Below are 23,726 nucleotides of genomic sequence, written 5' to 3'. Positions count from 1 at the left end.
GAAATTCAATGAACTGAATTCATGTATGGAAGAATAATCCAAAACATAAAAATGGTCTCTTAAGAGTTGGTATTATTGGGGGCTTCAGACTCCCTGAAATACACGACGAAAAAAGAGCCTAGATACTATCTTTTAGGAAATCATCAAAGGGAACTGCCCAGATATCATAGAAACAGAAGGTAAAATGACCATTGAAAGAAGTCACTGAATGCCTCCTGAGACCCCAAAATTAAAACCCCAAGGAATATCATGGCTAAATTTGAGAACTCTCAGACCAAGGAAAAAATATTACAAGCGAGAAACAATACCGAGGAGCCACAATAAGTATTACTCAGGATCTAGCAACTTCCACTTTAAAGGATTGAAGAGCCTGGACTCTGAAATTCTGAAAGGTGAAGGAACTTGGAATGAAGGCAAGAATAAACTGCCCTGCTAAACTGAGCATTTTCTTTCAGGGAAGAAGATGGATATCCAAGGAAACTGGTGAATTCCATTTATTTTTGATGAAAAGACTGGAGCTAAACAAAAAATTTGACTTTCAAATATAGAACTCAAGAGAAGAATAAAAAGGTAAAAAGGAAAAAAACTCTTGAAAACTATTTCTGTTATGGGTATATATTGAGAGTACATGTATAATCTGATTTTACTGTTATAATAAAAGAAACTAGAGATAGAAAGGGGATTATAACAGGAAAAAAGGGAAAGTGGAAGTAAAATGAGGGAAATTACATCTCAGGAAGAGGCAAACAAAACATTATAATTAAGGGAAAGAAGGGAGGGTGACAAATATTGTGTGAATCTTATTCTCATCAGATTTGGACCAAAGAAAGAATATTAGATATATTTGGTTTCACCAAGAAACATCTCTCATCGTATAGAAAAGTGGGAGGGGAAAGGGGGAAAGGGAAGGAATAGGCTAAATAGAAAGGAAAAGAGAAATAGTAGGGGAAAGGTATAAGAAAAGGGGAAAGTCTCTAAAGGGGGGAAGACTGCTTGAGGCAAGTAGTGCTCATAAGTAAAAGACTGGGGAGGAGGGAAAGGGGAAAAGGAAAGAGAAAAGTGTAATAAAGGGATAATAACCTGGGCAGAAAATACAGAATTAGTAGTTTCAACTGTAAATGTGAATGGGGTGAACTCTCCCATAAAACATAAGCAGATAGCAGACTGGATTAAAAATCAGAATCCTACAATATGTTGTTTACAAGAAACACATTTAAAGCAGAGCGATACATACAGAGTAAAGATAATAGGCTAGAGCAGGATCTGTCATGCTTCAGGTGAAGTTAAAAAAAAAAAAAAAGCAGGGGTAGCCATACTGAACTCAGGTCAAGCAAAAGCAAAAATCGATCTAATTAAAAGAAATAAGGACGGAAACTATATCTGGCTAAAATATATAGCCATATATATATAGCCAAAAAAATAAAATATACAGATAATGAAGCAATATCAGTATTAAATATATATACACCAAGTGGTATAGCATCTAAATTCCTAAAGGAAAAGTTAAGAGAGGTGCAAGAAGAAATAGATAGCAAAACTATAGTAGTGGAAGATGTCAACCTTGCTCTCTCAGAACTAGATAAATTGAACCACAAAATAAATAAGAAAAAAGTTAAAGAGGTAAATAGAAAACTAGAAAAGTTAGGTATGATAGATCTTTGGAGAAAACTAAATGGAGACAGAAAGGAGTTCACTTTCTTTTCAGCAGGTCATGGAACCTATACAAAAATTGACTATATATTAGGATATAAAGACCTCTAAGTCAAATGCAGAAAGGCAGAAATAGTAAATGCATTCTTTAAAGATCACAACACAATAAAAACTATATTCAATAAAAAGCCAGGAGAAAATAAGCCAAAAAGTACTTGGAAACTAAATAATCTCATCCTAAAAAATGAATGGGTGATCCTCCAATTGATAAATGATCAAAGAATATGAACAGACAATTTTCAGATGATGAAATTGAAATTATTTCTCCTCATATGAAAGGATGTTCCAAATATTGATTAGAAAAATGCAAATTAAGACAACTCTGAGATACCACTATACACCTGTCAGATTTGCTAAGATGACAGGAAAAAATAATGATGAATGTTGGAGGGGATGTGGGAAAACTGGGACATTGATACATTGTTGGTGGAGTTGTGAACTAATCCAACCATTCTGGAGAGCAATTTGTAATTATGCCCAAAAGCTAATAAACTGTGCATACCCTTTGATCCAACAGTGTTACTACTGGGCTTATATCCCAAAGAGATATTAAAGAAGAGAAAGGGACCCATATGTGCCAGAATGTTTGTGGCAGCCCTTTTTGTAGTAGCTAGAACTGGAAAATGAATGGAAGCCCATCAATTGGAGAATGATTGGGTAAATTGTGGTATATGAATGTTATGGAATACTATTATTCTGTAAGAAATGAACAGCAGGATGAATACAGAGAGGCTTGGAAAGACTTACAAGAACTGATGCTGAATGAAATTAGCAGGACCAGGAGGTCATTATACACTTCAACAACAATACTGTATGAGGATGTATTCTTATGGAAGTGGATATTTTCAACAAAGAGAAGATCGAATTCAGTTCCACTTGATCAATGATGGACAGAATCAGCTATACCCAGAGAAGGAACACTGGGAAATGAATGTGGACTACTTGCATTTTTGTTTTTTCCCCAGGTCATTTTTACTTTCTAAATCCAATTCTTCTTGTGCAACAAGAAAACTGTACAGTCTGCACACATATATTCTATCTAGGATATACTATAACATATTTAACATATATAAGACTTCCTGCCATCTAGGGGAGGGGGTGGAGAGTGGAAGGGAAAAGTCGGAACAGAAGTGAGTGCAAGGGATAATGTTGTAAAAAATTACCCATGCATATGTTCTGTAAATAAAAAGTTATGATTTTTAAAAAAAAGAATGAATGAGTGAAACAGCTAATCATAGACACAATTAATAATTTCATCCAAGAGAATGACAATAATGAGACAATACACCAAAATTTGTGGGATTCAACTAAAGTGGTAATAAGGGGAAATTTTATATCTCTAGAGGCCAACTTGCATAAAATAGAGAAAGAGAAAATCAATGAATTAGGCTCGCATCTAAAAAAGCTAGCAAAAGAACAAATTAAAACCCCCGGTTAAACACTAAATTTGAAATTCAAAAAATAAAAGGAGAGATTAATAAAATTGAAAATAAAAACTATTGAATTAATAAATAAAACTAAGAGTTGGTTCTATGAAAAAACCAACAAAATAGATAAATCCTTAGTAAATTTGATTAGTAAAAGAAAAGAGAAAAATCAAATTGTTAGTCTTAAAAATGAAAAGGAAGAACTTGCCACTAATGAAGAGGAAATTAGAGCAATAATTAGGAGTTACTTTGTCCAACTTTATGCCAATAAATTTGATAACTTAAATGAAATGGATGAATACCTTCAAAAATATATCTTCCCAATTTAACAGAGAAAGAAGTAAATTGGTTAAACAATGATTTAACCAAAAAATTGGTTAAAATTTTTCTTAAAAAGAAATAGGACGAGCTATTAATTAACTCCCTAAGGAAAAAATCCCCAGGACCAGATGGATTAACATGTGAATTCTTCCAAACATTTAAAGAACAATTAACCCCAATACTATATAAATGATTTGAAAAAATAGGGAATAAAGGATTCCTACCAAATTCCTTTTATGACACAGACATGGTACTGATACCTAAACCAAATAGGATGAAAACAGAGAAAGAAAATTATAGACCAATCTCCCTAATGAATATTGATGCAAAAATCCTAAATAAAATATTAGCAAAGAGATTGCAGAAAATCATCCCCAGGATAATACATCATGACTAAGGAGGATTTATATCAGGAATGCAGGGCTGGTTCAATGTTAGGAAAACTATTAGCATAATTGACTATATAAATAACCAAAATAACAAAAACCATATGATCATCTCAATAGATGGAGAAAAAGTATTTGAAAAAAAATCCAATATCCATTCCTATTAAAAACACTTGAAAGTATAGTAATAAATGGACTTTGTCTTAAAATAGTCAGTAGCATCTATTTAAAGCCATCAGTAAGCATCATATGTAATGGGAATAAACTAGAACCTTTTCCATTAAGATCAGGATTCAAACAAGGTTGCCCACTATCACCATTACTACTCACTATTGTATTAGAAATACTAGCCTCGGCAATAAGAGTTGAGAAAGAGATTAAAGGAATTAGAGTAAGTAATGAGGAAACCAAATTATCATTCTTGATGCAGATGATATTATGCTATACTTAGAGAACCCCAGAGAATCTACTAAAAAGCTATTAGAAATAACTCACAACTTTAGCAAAGTTGCAGGATACAAAATAAATTCACATAAATCATCAACATTTTTCAAACAACAGCTAGAGATACAAAGAGAAATTCTATTTAATATAATGTCGATAGTATAAAATATTTGGGAATCTATCAGCCCAGGGAAAGTCAGGAAGTATATAGGCAAAACTACAAAACACTTTTCACACAAATAAAATCAGATCTAAATAAATGGAAAAATATTAAATGCTCTTGGATAGGTTAAGCAAATATAATAAAGATGACAATACTCCCCAAACTAATCTATTTATTTAGTGCTATGCCAATCAAACTCCTGAGAAACTCTTTTACTGACGTAGAAAAAATACCAACAAAATTAATCTGGAAGAAGAAAAGATCAAGAATTTCAAGGGAACTAATGAAAAAAAAAATCAAATGAAGGTGGCCTAGCTGTTCCAGATCTAAAACTATATTTTTATATTGCAGCACTCATCAAAATCATTTGGTACTAGTTAAGCTAATTTGATAACTTTTTGAGCATAGTTCCAAATTGCTTTCCAGAATGGTTGGATGCATTCACAGTTCCACCAACTGGGACCATCAGTGTCCCAGTTTTCCCGCATCCCCTCTAAGCTAAGCTTAGAAATAGACTAGTTGATCAATGGAATAGGTTAAGTTCACAGGAAAATAGTCAATAACTATAGTAATCTAGTGTTTGACAAACCCAAGGACCCCAACTTTTGGGATAAGAATTCACTATTTGACAAAAACTGCTGGGAAAATTAGAAACTAGTATGGCAGAAACTAGGCATTGACCCACACTTAACACCATACACCAAGATAAGGTCAAAATGGGTTCATGATTTAGACATAAAGAATGAGATTATAAATAAATTAGAAGAACATAGGATAGTTTACCTCTCAGACCTGTGGAGGAGGAAGGAATTTGTTTCCAAAAAAGAACTAGAGGTTATTATTGATCACAAAATAGAAAATTTTGATTATATTAAGTTAAAAAGTTTTTGTACAAACAAAACTAATGCAGACAAGATTAGAAGGGAAGCAATAAACTGGGGAAACATTTTTACATTCAAAGGTTCTGATAAAGGCCTCATTTCTATAAAATATATAAAGAATTGACTCAAATTTATAAGAAATCAAACTATTCTCCAATTGATAAGGGGTCAAAGGATATGAACAGATAATTTTCAAAAGAAGAAATTGAAACTATTTCTAGTCATATGAAAAGGTGTTCCAAATCATTATTGATCAGAGAAATGCAAATTAAGACAACTCTGAGCTACCACTACACACCTCTCAGATTGGCTAGGATGACAGGAAAAGATAACGATGAATGTTGGAGGGAATGTGGGAAAACGAGGACACTGATGGTCCCAGTTGGTGGAACTGTGAATACTTCCAACCATTCTGGAGAGCAATTTGGAACTATGCTCAAAAGTTATCAAACTGTACATACCCTTTGATCCAACAGTGTTTCTGCTGGGCTTATATCCCAAAGAGACACTAAAGAAGGGAAAGGGACCTGTATGTGCCAAAATGTTTGTGGCAACCCTTTTTGTAGTGGCTAGAAACTGGAAAATGAAAGGATGCCCATCCATTGGAGAATGGTTGGGTAAATTGTGATATATGAATGTTATGGAATATTATTGTTCTGTAAGAAATGACCAGCAGGATGAATACAGAGAGGACTGGAAAGACTTACATGAACAGACGCTGAGTGAAATGAGCAGAACCAGGAGATCATTATACCTAGCAACAACAAGATTATATGATGATCAGTTCTAATGGATGTGGCTTTCTTCAACAATGAGATGATTCAAACCAATTCCAATTATTCAGTAATGAAGAGAATCAGCTACACCCAGAGAGAGAACTATGGGAAATGAGTGTAGACCACAACATAGCACTTCTTCTCTTTCTGTTGTTTGCTTGCATTTTTGTTTTCCTTATCAGGTTTTTTTTTCTTTCTTTCTAGTTCTGATTTTTCTTTTGCAGCAAGATAACTGTATAAATATGTATACATATATTGTATTTAACATGCATTTTAACCTATTTGACATGTATTGGACTACTTGCTATCTAGGAGACAGGGTAGGGGGAAGGAGGGGAAAAGTTGGAACACAAGATTTTGTAAGGGTCAGTGTTGAAAAATTACCCATGCATATGTTTTGTAAATTAAAAAAAAAGTCAAACAATTTTTAAAAAGAGTTGGTTTATCAACTAAGTTACTGGAGAGAGGCTAAGCAATGAAGATGCATCTCTCTTACTTACTTTAAAAAAGACCCAGAAGGAGAGAGAAAATGCTGAACCTAGGTTAAAAAGTGAAAGGTACCAAAGGTCTGGGAAAATTTACCATACTGAACTAGATCCCCTCTAAATAAGAAGGGAGAGATTGTGTATCTGGTATAAACCCATTTAGCTCCTCCCCACCTTTGAATAGGGGAAGAGAAAGAAGGGAAAGTGTCTTTCAAAAGAGTAAAGAGTTCCTCTCTAATGCCCAGCTCTTTCCTCTAGTGGTCAAGGGAGCTTGTTCCTAAGTATAGTAGATGCCATTTAGTTCTTGGATGTGTCTGGCTTTGGGAATGCTTGTGCTAGCCCTGCTGCTGCTGCTGCTCTACATGTAAATCTTGGATGGATCTTCCTGGACATAGCATAGTCTTGGTCCTGTTCCTCTTCCTCCTAGTCATCTTCTTCCTCTTCTACAGTCCCTTTCTCCCCAGGAGCATCCCTATCCCCAGCAATCTCTTCCATCCACCTCCTCCAGCCTCTTTCTCACCTATTGTACAAGTTCTTCCTGTTTCCTGATATCTTCATCAGTCACCACAAACGCTTTGCAGAGTGGTTGGGAGGTATCAAGTCACACTCCAGGGTTCTTCTCGACTGCTGCTAGTGATGGGCATTGTGCTAGTGTGCAGAGCACTGGCAATGGCAGAGAGGAGAGTTTCATCAGTGCAACCGGAGCCAACCCCTTGTAAACTTTTAGGAAGATCCACTGTTTTCACAAGCTCTTCTGCAATGTCAAAGGCATTCAGTCCACTTAGTTTCTTCTCCCCAAAAAGCTGTCAAGGCTGGTCCACGGCCTTCTGGGAATCACTCTTTATTACTGGGATGGTTGGTAATTTTGATAATGCGCTGTTTTGAAGACAGATATTGTGTGCCAGACAGGGAGTGCTGTATTTAAATCTGATTTTCCTTTGGCTTGGTTAGAACAGTCAGAGTGCATCCTCTGTTGATTCTTGTTCATTTTATTCATGATCATTTTCTGTGTTCAAAAGTCAACAGTGTTCAGGTCCATCAGCTCCCAAGGTAACCAGCTAGCTGAGGTTTGCTTCGGAACTTCTTCCCACTTGGGCTAGGCACTGCCACCATGCCCAACAGGACCCCCCAGGGATCCCACGCCTTGGACGTGGCCCGGCCACCTCTGCTACCCCACCACCACCACCACGAGGAGCCTCTCTTTTTCTTAAGATGGGATAATTCACATATTTTATTTTCTCTTCTGTTAACACACACAGTTTATATTTTTGTAAATATTCATTCATTTCATTGACAAATTCAATTTGCCTTGCATATGATTCCTAATAATTTGTTTCATCTTCCTTAGTTATGTGTTCACCCAATTCATTTTTGGGACTAGTAATTTGGTTTTCTTTCTTTTTAAAAAAATCAAATTACCAATGGTTTATCTATTTGATTGCTTTTTAAAAAAAACAAATCAAATCAATTCCTATTTTATTAGTTTATTTGTTTTACTTTCAAGTTTATTAATCTCATCTTTGATTTTCAAGATTTTCATTTTGATATGTAATTGAAGATTTTTAATTTTTTTTTCTTTTTCTAGATTAAAAAAAAGCTGTACTCCCAATTCCTTAATCTTTTCTTTGTCTGTTTTATTGATTCAAGCATTTAGAGAAAGATAATTTCCCTAAGTATTGCTTTGGTTGAGTCCCATTATTTTTGGTATGTGGACTCATTGTGGGCATTTTCTTTAATGAAATTATTGTTTTCTATGATTTTTATTTGACACTCATTCTTTAGGCACAGATTATTTAGTTTTGAGTTACTTTTTAATCTGTTTTCACATCCTTTATTGAAAATCATTTATATCACACTGTGGACTGTAAGGATGCATTTATGATTTTTGTTTTTCTCCATTTGGTTATGAAACTATGAAGTTTTATGCTTTAAATTTTTGTGTTTTTGTGAAGGTGCCATGTACTGTTGAGAAAAAGTAAAAACTTCTTCTATTTTCATTCAGTTTTTTCCTGAGCTATATCATATCTAACTTTTCTATGATACTTTTCATCCACTTAACTTTTTTCTTATTTATTGTATGGTTGATTTTAAATTTATGTTATAAAGTTAGTCTCTTTTGTTCAAAGTGGGAGCAATAGGGAAATGCAATACCTGAAATTCCAGCATTCTTCACACTGCTATTTTCAGAGCTAGTTCTGGGAATTTGAATTTTCTCTTCATCAAGGCAGCCAATGGCACACTAGAGATTTCTGATTTTTTTGGGAACATTTTTTCTGATATCATACCTTAATTGGTTTCTTAATACCTTTGAACTATTGCTCATGCTTCTGTCTTTTAATCCTTCATCTACATAAGAGACTTTTTTTGTTGATCCTTGTTTTCCCAAGTTTCTCGAAAACTCTTCATTTAAACATTTTTAATAGTGCAATAATATTCCATTATGTTTATATAACATTATTTGTTTAAGCATTCTGCCAATTGAAGAACAACTCATTAGTATCCATATGACAACAATAACGACTACTACTACTACTGCTACTACTACTACTACTACTACTACTACTACTACCAACAACAAGAAAAAATGGTGTTATAAATGCTTGTGCACATGCATCTTCCCTTCTTTCTTTGATCTTATTGGGTATAGGCCCAGGTATGATGAGTTCAGTGTATTCAGAATATATTTTAAAATTGATTTTCAGAATGACTGGACCAATTTACAGTGGCAACAACACTTAATTCCTAGGCCAGTTTTACTCTAGTCCTCTAACAATTGTCATTTTCCTTTTTTAAAAATTCTCATCTTGCTGTGTGATCCTGGACAAGTCACTTAACCCCAATTGCCTCAGCAAAAAAAAAAATCCTCACCTTTACCAATAACTTCATAAAGGGTCATTAGTTGCTCTCTTAACCATATTCTTCAACAACAATACTCAAGGTTGTAAAGCAGAATCTCAGAGTTGCATCAATTTGCATTTTCCTAATTATTAATAATTTTGAAAAGTGTTCCATATAGTTTTGGATAGTTTAGATTTCTTCCTCTAAAAACTGAGTATATCCTTTAACTATCAGTTGGGAAATTCCTCTTAGGATTGTAAATTAGAATCAGTTCCCTGTATACCACAAATATCAGGAAAACTTACTGCAAAGGGTTTTTTTTTTTTAATTTATCTGCTTTTTTCTAATTTTACCCACATTAATTTTCTTTTTATAAAAACATTGAATTTCATGTAATTTTAATGATCAGTTTTGCCTCCAGGGATCCTCTCTATCTCTTCTTTTTCCTTGAATTTTTCCTCTATCTGTAAATGAGAAAGGTAATTTCTCAATTCTGTAAATCCTGTCTTATTTTTGTCTAATTCACGTATTCATTTAAAACTTATTTTGGTTTATGTGGCAAAATTCTGATCTATACCTAATTTCTGACATACTGCTTTTCAGTATTCTCAGAAACTTTTGTCAAAAATTAAGTCTTTACTCCCAGCAATTACTGCTTTTTGCTTTATGGAATAACAACAGAGTGGTTGAATTGACTTCTCACATTATGCTCAGATTGCCTCTCCTTTATCATAAATTCTAGAGCTGAGTGGTCACTTCCTCCCCTTATTTCCATTCCAAGAACTAGTTCTTCCACATTAGTGAGAATCAGATCCAGAATAGTCAGTCAATAATCATCTGTTAAATATCTACTAGGTTCCAGGAACTCAGCAAAAAACAGTCTTTACTTTGAATGAGCTCGATCTAATGGATACCCAAAGAACATGTAAACAACTATGGAGAACCATGGACAGGATAAAATGAAAGTAATAAGCAGTGGGAAAGGGAGAAAATTAAGGGGGATCAAGGAGGGCTCTCTGTAGAAGGTAAAAATTTATCTTGAATGTGAAGAATGCCAGGGAAGCTAAGAGATGAAGATGAAGAGTAAGAATATTTCAGATAAGGAAAGCCATCAGTGAAAATGCTCAGTCTGGGAAAATGCCCATTTACCTTTGTTGGTTCCTATGCTCCATCTAAGGATAAAATGATCACTAATGCAAATCAGGAAGTTATTAGCTAAATGGCAGAGTAGAAGAAGCACTAAGCCAAACTCTCAACATTCTCCTCCAATAAATTTAAAATAATGGTTCAAATCGAATTATTGAGTGATAGAGCCAACAAAAGATCCAGGTGAGATATTCTTCTAGGCCAAGACAACTTCAAAGGTTGGAAGAACACATCTGTAACACAGTGGTAGAGGCTGGCCTGGAGCCCATGAGGATGAAAGAGCATTGATGGGATTAAGTAGCAATAGAAGGAACAGACATTTCAGGGGCTCTTAAGCCAGAAACAGTAAGCAAACCTGGCAATTAGTCAGAAAAATGGAAACCCTGTGTGAGCATTAGATTGGAAACTCCATAGCTTCTAGAAACTTCTGAGTCATGATTTAAGGGCAGAGAGGACTACTTTTAAGCATGAGGGAGTAGAAATCCTGAGAAGCAGTATTGTTTTCAGTTACAAGGGATCAGAGATCCTGGGGAAAAACATTGCTTTTGGTCACAAAGGGGCAGGGACTCTGAACAGCTATATTGATTGTAGTCCCAAGGGATCAAGGATATCTTCCTAGACCATTCCCAATAAGATCAGGAGTAAAACAAGGTTGCCCACTATCACCGTTACTATTTAATATTGTATTAGAAATGCTAGCTTTGGCAATAAGAATTGAGAAAGAGATTAAAGGAATAAGAATAGGCAATGAGGAAACCAAATTATCACTCTTTGCTGATGATATGATGGTATACTTAGAGAACCCCAGAGATTCTACCAAAAAGTTATTAGAAACAATCTACACCTTCAGCAAAGTTGCAGGATATAAAATAAACCCACATAAGTCATCAGCATTCTTATATATCACTAACAAAACCCAACAGTTAGAGTTACAAAAAGAAATTCCATTTAAAGTAACTACTGATTGTATAAAATATTTAGGAATCTATCTGCCAAGGGAAAATCAGAAACTTTATGAGCAAAACTACAAAACACTTTCCACACAAATTAAGTCTGATCTAACCAACTGGAAAAATATTAAATGCTCTTGGATTGGACGAGCAAATATAATAAAGATGACAATACTACCTAAATTAATCTACTTATTTAGCGCTATACCAATCAGACTCCCAAAAAACTACTTTGATGAATTAGAAAAAATAACAACAAAGTTCATATGGAAAAACAAAAGGTCAAGAATTTCAAGGGAATTAATGAAAAAAAAATCAAATGAAGGTGGCCTAGCTGTACCAGATCTAAAATTATATTATAAAGCAGCAGTTACTAAAACCATCTGGTATTGGCTAAGAAATAGACTAGTTGATCAATGGAATAGGTTAGGTTCAAAGGACAAAACAGCCAATAACTTTAATAATATAGTGTTTCACAAACCCAAAGACACCAGTTTCTGGGATAAGAATGCATTATTTGACAAAAATTGCTGGGAAAATTGGAAATCAGTATGGCAGAAACTAGGCATTGACCCACACTTAACACCGTACACCAAGATAAGGTCAAAATGGGTTCATGACCTAGGCATGAAGAATGAGATTATAAATAAATTGGAAGAGCATAGGATAGTTTACCTCTCAGACCTGTGGAAGAGGGAGGAATTTATGACCAAAGAAGAACTAGAGATCACTATTGACCACAACATAGAAAATTTTGATTATATCAAATTGAAAAGTTTTTGTACAAACAAAACAAATGCAAACAAGATTTGAAGGGAAACAATAAACTGGGAAAACATTTTTACAATCAAAGGTTCTGATAAAGGCCTCATTTCCAAAATATATAGAGAATTGACTCTAATCTATAAGAAATCAAACCATTCTCCAATTGATAAATGGTCAAAGGAAATGAACAGACAATTCTCAGATGAAGAAATTGAAACTTTTTATAGACATGAAAATATGCTCCAAATCATTATTAATCAGGGAAATGCAAATTAAGACAACTCTGAGATACCACTACACACCTGTCAGATTGGCTAGAACGACAGGGAAAGATAATGCAGAATGTTGGAGGGGATGTGGGAAAACAGGGACACTGATACATTGTTGGTGGAATTGTGAACACATCCAGCCATTCTGGAGAGCAATTTGGAACTATGCTCAAAAAGTTATCAAACTGTGCATCCCCTTTGATCTAGCAGTGTTTCTACTGGGCTTATACCCCAAAGAGATACTAAAGAAAGGAAAGGGACCTGTATGTGCCAAAATGTTTGTGGCAGCCCTGTTTGTAGTGGCTAGAAGCTGGAAAATGAAAGGATGTCCATCCATTGGAGAATGGTTGAATAAATTGTGGTATATGAATGTTATGGAATATTATTGTTCTGTAAGGAATGACCAGCAGGATGATTACAGAGAGGACTGGCGAGACTTACATGAACTGATGCTGAGTGAAATGAGCAGAACCAGGAGATCATTATATACCTCAACAACGATACTGTTTGAGGATATATTCTGATGGAAGTGGATCTCTTCGATAAAGAGAGCCTTAATTGATCAAAGATGGACAGAAGCAGCTACACCCAGAGAAAGAACACTGGGAAATGAATATAAACTGCTTGCATTTTTGTTTTTCTTCCCGGGTTATTTATACCTTCTGAATTCAATTCTCCCTGTGCAACAAGAAAACTGTTCGGTTCTGCACATATATATTGTATCTAGTATATACTGTAACCCATTCAACATGTAAAGTACTGCTTGCCATCTGGGGGAAGGGGTGGAGGGAGGGAGGGGAAAAATTGGAACAGAAGTGAATGCAAGGGATAATGCTGTAAAAAATTACCCTAGCATGCGTTCTATCAATAAAAAGTTATTAAAAAAAAAAAAGGATATCTTCCTGGGTAAGAACCACAAACACAGACCAAGAGAAGAGTGATCATATTTCTTGATCTTGAAATCACATTGCAATTCTTTGGTTCCAGTGATAGCAGCAAGAGGAAACTGACCACTTGCAACTGCTAATCTTTCTCAAGAAGAGCTTCATTGATTTAGCTAGGCTGGCTTACCTGTCCCATTGGGAGAAGATGATGGGAATGATTGACTGGCTCCTTCTTCACAGGAATTGCTTTTCCCAGTGATGATTGCAAGTGGTGAAATTGAAGCAGGACCAGTGTTCTGAGAGAGATAAATGCACTTTAAAGACTCCTGGGCTCAGAAGTGGTGGTTGAGATAGTGGTAGTAATTTGATTTGCCTGGTACAAGCTGCTTTCAGGCTCTCCGTCTTTAGGACTTGTTGCTTCAGGAAAGAATACATGAAGTTATTGGAGAAAGCAAATTGCCCCCAATTTTGAAAAAGGGAAGGGAATGTAATCTGCACATTATAGGTCAATGGACTTCAGGTGATTTCTGGGAATGATTCTAGAATATATTTTTAGGAAGATGAGTTCTCAGTTGCCAAAATATACTATCAAAGCATATTTGCTTCTGACAGATACCAATAATAGAGACAGCATTGGGGGTAATGTGGAAAGAGAGCACTGATTTTAACTGCTCAGACTCCTTTCTATTGTGGTTTAAATTCATTATCAGCTAATCCATAATCTTGAAATGTGTCTGTCTGAGCTCTAAGCTAGATAATTAAATGTAGAAAAAAGTATAGAAAACCTTTATCTGGAATCCAAACAAATCCTACCTGAGAACACTCTGACTAGATTTCTTCTGGGAGAGGGATATGACTCAAGAACTGTCAGCCTTCCCTTATCATGGAGAGGTTCTAGCTACCATATCATGGGCCACTCACTGAAATGGCTTAGTTGGCTATGAAAAAATTAATATAGATGAGATAGGAGCAAACAGCAACAGATAGAATCATTCACAAAAGAAACTGTGTGGTAAGTCAAATGGAACAATGTGCCATGTGTCTGACACTGAGAGTAGTTGAGTGAGAGCATCATTGGAGGTATGAACTGCCCCTCCACAACTGTCCCCCATATGTGGGCTCTTCTTGCATGATTAGTATGGATGCTCATCCCCTACTTTTATTCCTACTAATAGGGATCTATTTGTGGGAGAGTGTGCTCTATGCATATTATGGGGGTCTGTTCCATTGCAGTTCTTATTCTGCTCTTTTGTTAAATGTCTTTGCTTTGAACAATTTGTATCTTGATTGACTAGAGCAAAATGGAGGCTCCTAAGCTCTCATTTTGTGTGTCTCTGGACACACTGAGTACCTTGACTGTGGGGCAGGTATTCTAGGGACCTTAAATGAAAGAAAAGGTGTCATAGATGCAACATGTTATTAAAGAGATGGCTAGTGAACATCAAGAAAAATGAATGGTGAAGAAAAAAATCAACATGATTTCATTAAAAATAGGCCAAGGAGCCTAACTTCATTTCCATTTTTAATAGGTTTACTAAAGTGGTCAACCAGGAGAATGCAGTAGCTATTGTTTATAAATTTCTTTTTATTTAAAAATATAATTTGTTTTATTTTTTAAAAAGAATAAGAAAAAAGAAAAACAGAAAAGGAATACAAAACAAAATGAAACAAAACAAAAGAGAACAGCATCATGTGTCCAGCAAAACATCAGGGAGGATTCAAAATATACAACAAATACCAGATCAAGAAAGTATAAATATTAGTAGGAGAAATTATATTCATGAGTGTCCATCTTTTCTTTACTTCCTTGTAAAATATTCTTTTGCTCTCTGCTGTACACCTTTTTAACTTTATTCTTCCTCCCTTTCATCCCAGCCCCTCCCCCAAGCAGTCTATTAGTTAAGAAAGGATATATTTATGTTTACATATGTAGATATATACATACACATACATAGATACATACACTTCATCTTCCCTCCTCCCTTCTGGCCACACACACACACACACACACACACACACACACAAGTTTTCCTATCCCTCCTGACTCATTGCTTTAATACTGCTTCTAACTTGCCTTGCTAATTAATACTTAACCTCCCCCCCCCCCCATGGATTCCTCCCTTGTATTCTTCCTCTTTCCTTTGCTTCCCAATCTGCCCATCCCTAACCCCTTATTTTTTTATACATTTTGGAGGGTGATAGACCTTTCATGATCTATATGTAATGTTGCCTATTTAATTAATTTCTGATGTGAGGAGGTTTTCAGTACTACAAGGCCTCCTCCCCTTTCTAATGCCTCTGTGTTGATTCTTCCTCTGCATCTCATTTGTAGAACTACTATTTTTGCCTTAACTCTGTTCTAATCTTTCTTTTGAGCTGCCCTATTATTGATGACAATCTTATATGGTATTCATTTCCCATTTATAAAAAACATAAACAAGTTGTCCTTATTGAATTCCTTATAATTCATCTTTGGTATTAGCTCTTCTATGTTAAATTTTCTATTAAGTTTGGGTTTGGTTGATAAAGTCCTAAAAAATCTGCAGGTTCATTGAATGTCCATTTTTTTCTCATTCAATATTATAGATAATGTTGCTGGATATGATATTTTTTGGCTGCAGGTCTATTTCTTTTGATTATCAGTAGATATGATTCCAGGACCTGTGGTCTTATTGTGGTTACTGATAAGTCCTATACAATTTTAATTGTAGCTCCAGCACATTTGAATTTTTTTCATATTTCTTGCAAAATTTTTTCTCTAAGCTGGGGGTTTCAAAATTTGGCAATAATGTTCCTATGTGTTTCCCACAAAGGATATCATTGAGGTGGTGACTGATGGATTTTTTTTTCTATTTCTATTTTCCCCTCCTCTCTATCATTCCAGGACAATTTTCTTGGACTATGTCTCATATTATTGTGTCACGGTCCTTTTTTTTGGTCACAAACTTTGAGGCATTTCAATTATTTTTATATTTTCTCTTCTTGATCTGTTCTCCAGATATGCCATTTTTCTTATATGATGTTTCACATTCTGTTCTATTTTTTCCATTCTTTATAATCTGTTTTGTTATTTCTTGCCTGATTCTAATTTTCAAAGCGTTATTTCATTTCTGAGAGTCTATACTCTCTTTTTCTTTGTTAACTTTTTTTCATAATTTTTTTAAAATTTTTTTTCTCAAGGTCTCTCATTTGATTTTTAAATTCTTTTTTGAGTTCTTGTATAAATTCTCTCTGGGCAGGGAGCCATTTCATGTTACTCTTTGGGATAGAAACTTTTTTTTACTTCATTTTCCTCCTCTGAAGATGAATCCCAATCTTCCCTGTTCCTATAGTATGTTTCTATAGTCGGGTTCTTTCTTTTCTGCTGGTTCATTTTTTTTAAATAAGAGGTATTAGTGTAAGCACCTCTAATCCTGGTTTGTGAGGGATGATGCTTCTGATTTCAACTTAGCTTTCTCCTCTTATCAGGAACCCCAAACCAAGAACTCCACCCTCCAGCAAGAGCCCACAGCCAGCAGTGTCCCTGCCCCCACAGCCTCTGCACTCACAGGTGTGCTAGTTCCCTCTCACCCAGAACCGTGTCTCTGGAGCATAGCTGGGCCCAGTATTCCCAATCAGTTGAGGTTTCCTCAGTCTTGCCAGACTCAGACCTCAACTCCATATGCTCCAGGAGGTGAAAGTTTCTGTGGTTCCTTCTGAGGTTCCAGCCAGCGAGCTCTAGGACTCCCCACTTGGTGATTCTTTGGAGATAGCTTGGAGGTACTTGCACTTCACACAAATTAATCCCTGGCTCCAAGTCTTTCTTCCCATCTCTGGTTATACCAGGAGGACCCCTGTTCTGCTCCAAGTCTTCTTCATTTTTCACCAGTCTATGTTCACCCTGAGGTACAAATTTGTTCTATTTGTGGGAGAATTGGGAGGGCTTGAAATTTACCAACCTACTCTGCCATCTACCCAGAATCTCCCTAGTTTATATATATTTCTTCAAAATATTTGATAAATTATTCAGTGCTCTTTTTATGGAAATGGTGTAGAGATGTGGCCCAGATATTAGTGAAATTAGACCCAAAATTGGCAGAATGATTGTAGTAAAAGTTTTCCATGTCAGTTGGGAAGGAGGTCTCTAGTGGGGTGTCCCAAATATTTGCCATTGGACCTTTGCTTTGAATGTTTTTTTTTCTTTTTTTTCTTACTTTTTTTATTATAGCTTTTTATTTACAAAACATATGCATGGATAATTTTTCAACATTTACCCTTGCAAAACCTTCTGTTCCAACTTTTCCCCTTATTCCCCCCACACTCTCCCGTAGATGGCAGATCTATAAAGAAAGTTAAAAAAAAAAAACTTAGAGGGAAAACAAAAATGCAAGCAAACAACAACAGAAAGAGTGGAAATGCTATGTTGTGGTCCAATTCATTTCCCATAGTTCTCTCTCTGGGTGTAGCTGATTCTCTTCATTACTGAACAGTTGGAACTGGTTTGAATCATCACTTTGTTGAAGAGAGCCATATCCATTAGAGTTGATCAGCGTAAATTATTGTTGTTGAAGTGTATAATGATCTCCTGCTTCTGCCCATTTCATTTAACGTCAATTCACGAAAGTCTCTCCAAGCATCTCTGAAATCATCCTGCTGATCATTTCTTATAGAACAATAATATTCCATAACATTCATGTACCACAATTTTTTCAGCCATTCTCCAATTGAGGGGCAGCCATTCAGTTTCCAGTTTTTAGCCACTACAAAAAGGTGTCCACAAACATTTTTGCACTTGTGGGTCCCTTTCCCTTTTTTGAGATCCCTTTGTCATATAAGCCCAGCAGTAAAACTGCTGGGTCAAAGGGCATGCACAGTTTGACAAATTTTTGAACATAGTTCCAGATTGCTCTCCAGAATGGTTGGATCCATTCACAACTCCACCAACAACATATCAGTGTCCCAGTTTTCCCACATCAACTCCAACATTCATCATTATCTTTTCCTTTTATCTTAGCCAAACTAACAGGTGTGTAATGGTATCTCAGAGATGTTTTAATTTGCATGTCTCTGATCAGTAGTGATTTGGAGCACCTTTTCTTTTCTTTTTTTAAAAAATTTCATAGCTTTTTATTTACAAGTTATATGCATGGGTAATTTTACAACATTGACAATTGCCAAACCTTTTATTCCATTTTTTCCCCTCCTTTTCCCCACCCCCTCCCCTAGATGGCAGGATGACCAGTAGAATATATTAAATATATTAGAGTATAAATTAGATACACAATAAGTATACATAACCAGTTTTTTTGCTGTACAAAAAGAATTGAACTTTGAAATATTGTACAATTAGCCTGTGAAGGAAATCCAAAATGCAGGTGGGCAAAAATATAGGGATTGGGAATTCAATGTAATGGTTCTTACTCATCTCCCAGAGTTCTTTCACTGGGCATAGCTGGTTCAGTTCATTACTGCTCCATTGGAACTGATTTGGTTCATCTCATTGCTGAAGATGGCCAGATACATCAGAATTGATCATCATATAGTATTGTTGTTGAAGTATATAAGGATCTTCTGGCCCTGAGAAGCACCTTTTCATATGATTAAAAATAGTTTCAATTTCTTCATTTGAAAATTGTCTGTTCGAAACTTAGTTGGTTGCATCAAACTGAGTCTGGATCCTGTCCTCTTCCATGCTGTAGGTCCCATGGTATCACTAGTCTTTATTCAGCATCTTTGAAAAAGTGCTAAGCATTCCTGTGCCACAAATTTCTCAAAAGATAAAAGGGGTAAAGGTTACCTATAGAAAAAAAAAGAAAATTGTCTGTTCAAATCCTTTGAACATTTATCAATTGGAGAATGGCTTGTTTTTTTATAAATTTCAGTCAGTTCTCTATATATTTTGGAAATGAGGCCTTTATTACAACCTTTGACTGTAAACATGTTTTCCCAGTTTAATGCTTCCCTTCTACTCTTATCTGCATTAGTTTTGTTTGTACAAAAACTTTTTAACTTAATATAATGAAAATTTTCAATTTGTGATCAATAATGATCTCTAGTTCTTCTTTGGTCACAAATTCCTTCCTCCTCCACAAGTTTGAGAGGTAAACTATGCTGTGTTCTTCTAATTTATTTATAATCTCATTCTTTATGTCTAAATCATGAACCCATTTTGACCTTATCTTGGTGTACGGTGTTAATTGTGGGTCAGTGCCTAGTTTTTGCCATACTAGTTTCCAATTTTCCCAGCAGTTTTTGTCAAATAGTGAATTCTGATCCCAAAAGTTGGGATCTTTGGGTTTTTCAAACACTAGATTGCTATACTTATTGACTATTTTGTCCTGTGAACTTAACCTATTCCATTGATCAACTAGTCTATTTCTTAGCCAATACCAAATAGTTTTGATGACCACTGTTTTATAATATAGTTTTAGATCTGGAACAGCTAGGCCACCTTCATGTGATTTTTTTTTTTTCATTAGTTCCCTTGAAAGTCTTGACCTTTAGTTTTTCCATATAAACTTTGTTGTTATTTTTTCTAGGTCAGTAAAAGAGTTTTTTGGAAGTTTGATTGGCATAGTACTAAATAAATAGATTAGTTTAGGGAGTATTGTCATCTTTATTATATTTGCTCAACCTATCCAAGAGCACTTAATATTTTTCCATTTGTTTAGATCTGACTTTATTTAAGTGGAACGTGTTTTGTAGTTTTGCCTATATACTTCCTGACTTTCCCTTAGTAGATAGATTCCCAAATATTTTATACTATCAATAGTTATTTTAAACAGAATTTCTCTTTGTATCTTTTGCTGTTGGATTTTGTTAGTGATGTATAAAAATGTTGATGATTTATGTGAATTTACTTTGTATCCTGCAACTTTGCCAAAGTTGTGGATTATTTCTAATAGCTTTTTAGTAGATTCTCTGGGGTTCTCTAAGTATACCATCATATCATCTGCAAAGATTGATAATTTAGTTGCCTCATTACCTACTCTAATTCCCTTAATCTCTTTCTCAACTCTTATTGCTAAAGCTAGCATTTCTAATACAATATTGACTAGTACAATATATGTATACATATTTATACAGTGGGCAACCTTGTTTCTCTCCTCATCTTATTGGGAATGGTTACAGTTTATGTCCATTACATGTGATACTTACTGATGGTTTTAAATAGATACTACTGACTATTTTAAGGAAAAGTTCATTGATTCCTATACTCTCTAGTATTTTTAATAGAAATGGGTGTGGTATTTTATCAAGTGCTTTTTCTGCATCTATTGAGATGATCATATGGTTTTTGTTGATTTGGTTATTGATATAGTCAATTATGCTAATAGTTTTCCTAACATTGCATCAGCCCTGCATTTCTGGTATAAATCCTACTTGGTCTTGGTGTATTATCTGAGGGATGATTTTCTGCAACCTCTTTGCTAATATTTTATTTAAGATTTTTGCATCAATATTCATTAGGGAAATTGGTCTATAATTTTCTTTCTCTATTTTCGTCCTACCTGGTTTAGGTATCAGTACCATGTCTGTGTCATAAAAAAGAATTTGGTAGGAGTCATTCATTCCCTATTTTTTCAAATAGTTTATATAGCATTGGAGTTAATTGTTCTTTAAATATTTGCTAGAACTCACACGTAAATCCATCTGGTCCTGGAGATTTTTTCTTAGGGAGTTGATTAATAGCTTATTCTATTTCTTTTTCTGAAGTGGGACTATTTAAGCAATTTATTTCCTCCTCTGTTCATCTGGACAGCCTATATTTTTGGAGATATTCATCCATTTCAATTAGGTTATCAAATTTATTGGCATAGTCATTTCCAAAATATATAGAGAATTGACTCTAATTTATAAGAAATCAAGCCATTCTCCAATTAATAAAGGGTCAAAGGATACGAACAGATAATATTCAGATGATTAAATTGAAACTATTTCTACTCATATGAAAAGGTGTTCCAAATCGTTATTGACCAGAGAAATGCAAATTAAGACAACTCTGAGATACCACTACACACCTGTCCGATTGGCTAAGATGACAGGAAAAGATAATGTGGAATGTTAGAGGGGATGCGGGAAGACTGGGACAATGATGCATTGTTAGTGGAATTGTGAGTGGATACAACCATTCTGGAGAACAATTTGGAACTATGCTCAAAAAGTTATCAAACTGTGCATAACCTTTGATCCAGCAGTGTTAATACTGGTTTTATATCCCAAAGAGATATTAAAGAAGGGAAAGGGACCTTTTTGTGCAAAGATATTTGTGGCCACCCATTTTGTAGTGGCTAAAACTGGAAATTGAATGGATGCCCATCAATTGAAGAATGGCTGAGTAAATTATGGTATATGAATGTTGTGGAATATTATTGTTGTGTAAGAAATGACCAACAGGATGAATACAGAGAGGCCTGAAGAGACTTACATGAACCGATGCTTAGTGAAATGAACAGGACCAGGAGTTCATTATACACTTCAACAACAATACTATATGAGGATCAATTCTGATGGAAGTGGCTATCTTCAGCAATGAGAGGATCCAATTCAGTTCCAATTGATCAATGATGAACAGAACCAGCTACACCTAGTGAAAGAATACTGAGAAATGAGTGAGGACTGCTTGCATTTTTGTTTTTCTTCCCAGATTATTTTTACCTCTTTAAATCCAATTTTTCTTGTGCAACAAGAAAACTGTATAAATATGTACACATATATTGTATTTAAGATATACCTTAACATGTTTAACATGTATGAGACTGCCTACCATCTAGGGGAGGGGATGGAGGAAAAGAAGGGAAAAGGTGGAACAGAAGTGATTGAAAGGGTCAATGTTGAAAAATTACCCATGCATATGTTCTGTCAATAAAAAGCTATAACAATAATAAAGAAAAATAGTACTCAAAGAATGCAAATGTCAGTCTTAAGGCAATGTGCTCTAGGATTGTAACTAGAAAGGAATGCTATATAGCAGATGACCAACGAAATATTTTAAATAAAACTGACAAGGCTAAAACTACACTTTAAATCATTTTACACACACACACACACACACACACACACACACATACATACACACAGATGTTTGTGTGTGTAAACATATTATATGTGTGTGTGTGTGCATTGTGTAATTTATTTTTTATCTACCTATGCACCCACATACCTTGGCCTAAGTGGATCTTTAGGAAATTCATTTTCATCATTTAATTGATTGATTAAAATATGCACCTAAACTCAAAAGAAAATTTATTGGCATAAAGATGGGCAAAGTAACTCCTAATTCTTTTTTCCCATAATTATAACTTTTTATTGACAGAACCCATGCCTGGGTAATTTTTTACAACATTATCTCTTGCACTCACTTCTGTTCTGACTTTTCCCCTCCTTCCCTCCACCCCCTCCCCCAAATGGCAAGCAGTCCTATACATGTTAAATATGGTACAGTATATCCTGGATACAATATATGTGTGCGGAACAAAACAATTCTCTTGTTGCACAGGAAGAACTGGATTCAGAAGGTAAAAATAACCTGGGAAGAAAAACAAAAATGCAAACAGTTTACATTCATTTCCCAGTGTTCTTCCTTTGAGTGTAGTTGCTTCTGTCCATCCTTGATCAATTGAAACTGAGTTAGATCTTCTCTTTGTTGAAGAAATCCACTTCCATCAGAATACATCCTCATACAGTATCGTTGTTGAAGTATATAATGATTTCCTGGTTCTGCTCGTTTCACTTAGCATCAGTTGATGAAAGTCTCTCCAAGCCTCTCTGTATTCATCCTGCTGGCCATTTCTTAGAGTAATTTCATACAGTACATTTCTTACAATAATATTCCATAATATTTATATAACACAATTTACCCAACCATTCTCCAATTGATGGGCATCCATTCATTTTCCAGTTTCTGGTCACTACAAAGAGGGCTGCCACAAACATTTTGGCACATACAGGTCCCTTTCCCTTCTTTAGTATTTCTTTGGGATATAAGCCCAGTAGTAACACTGCAGGGTCAAAGTGTATGCACAGTTTGATAACTTTTTGAGCATAGTTCCATATTGCTCTCCAGAATTGCTGTATGTATTCACAGTTCCACCAACAATGTATTAGTGTCCCTGCAACTCCTAATTCTTGCTCTAATTTCCTCTTCATTGGTGGAGAGTTCTCCCTTTTTATTTTTAAGACTAACAATTTGGTTTTCCTCTTTCTTTTTTCTAATCAAATTTACCAAAGGATGACTATCCCTGCTTTTTATTTTAAACTTCACCTGAAGGATAGTAGATTCTGCTCCAGCCTTTTACCTTT

At 35.0% G+C, this 23,726-nt stretch overlaps 1 pseudogene; it reads right to left on the bottom strand.

Annotated features, from left to right (window-relative positions):
* Positions 1-6,890: 6,890 nt before the first annotated feature.
* LOC127542831 (methyl-CpG-binding domain protein 3-like) overlaps positions 6,891-23,726 on the bottom strand; it is a 38,632-nt pseudogene continuing 21,796 nt past the window's right edge.

This window comes from Antechinus flavipes, chromosome X (genome assembly GCF_016432865.1).
Source record: "Antechinus flavipes isolate AdamAnt ecotype Samford, QLD, Australia chromosome X, AdamAnt_v2, whole genome shotgun sequence".
Lineage (NCBI taxonomy): Eukaryota > Metazoa > Chordata > Mammalia > Dasyuromorphia > Dasyuridae > Antechinus > Antechinus flavipes.
The sequence above is the reverse complement of the archived record's forward strand: the minus strand, read 5'-3'. Positions and strand labels throughout refer to the sequence as shown.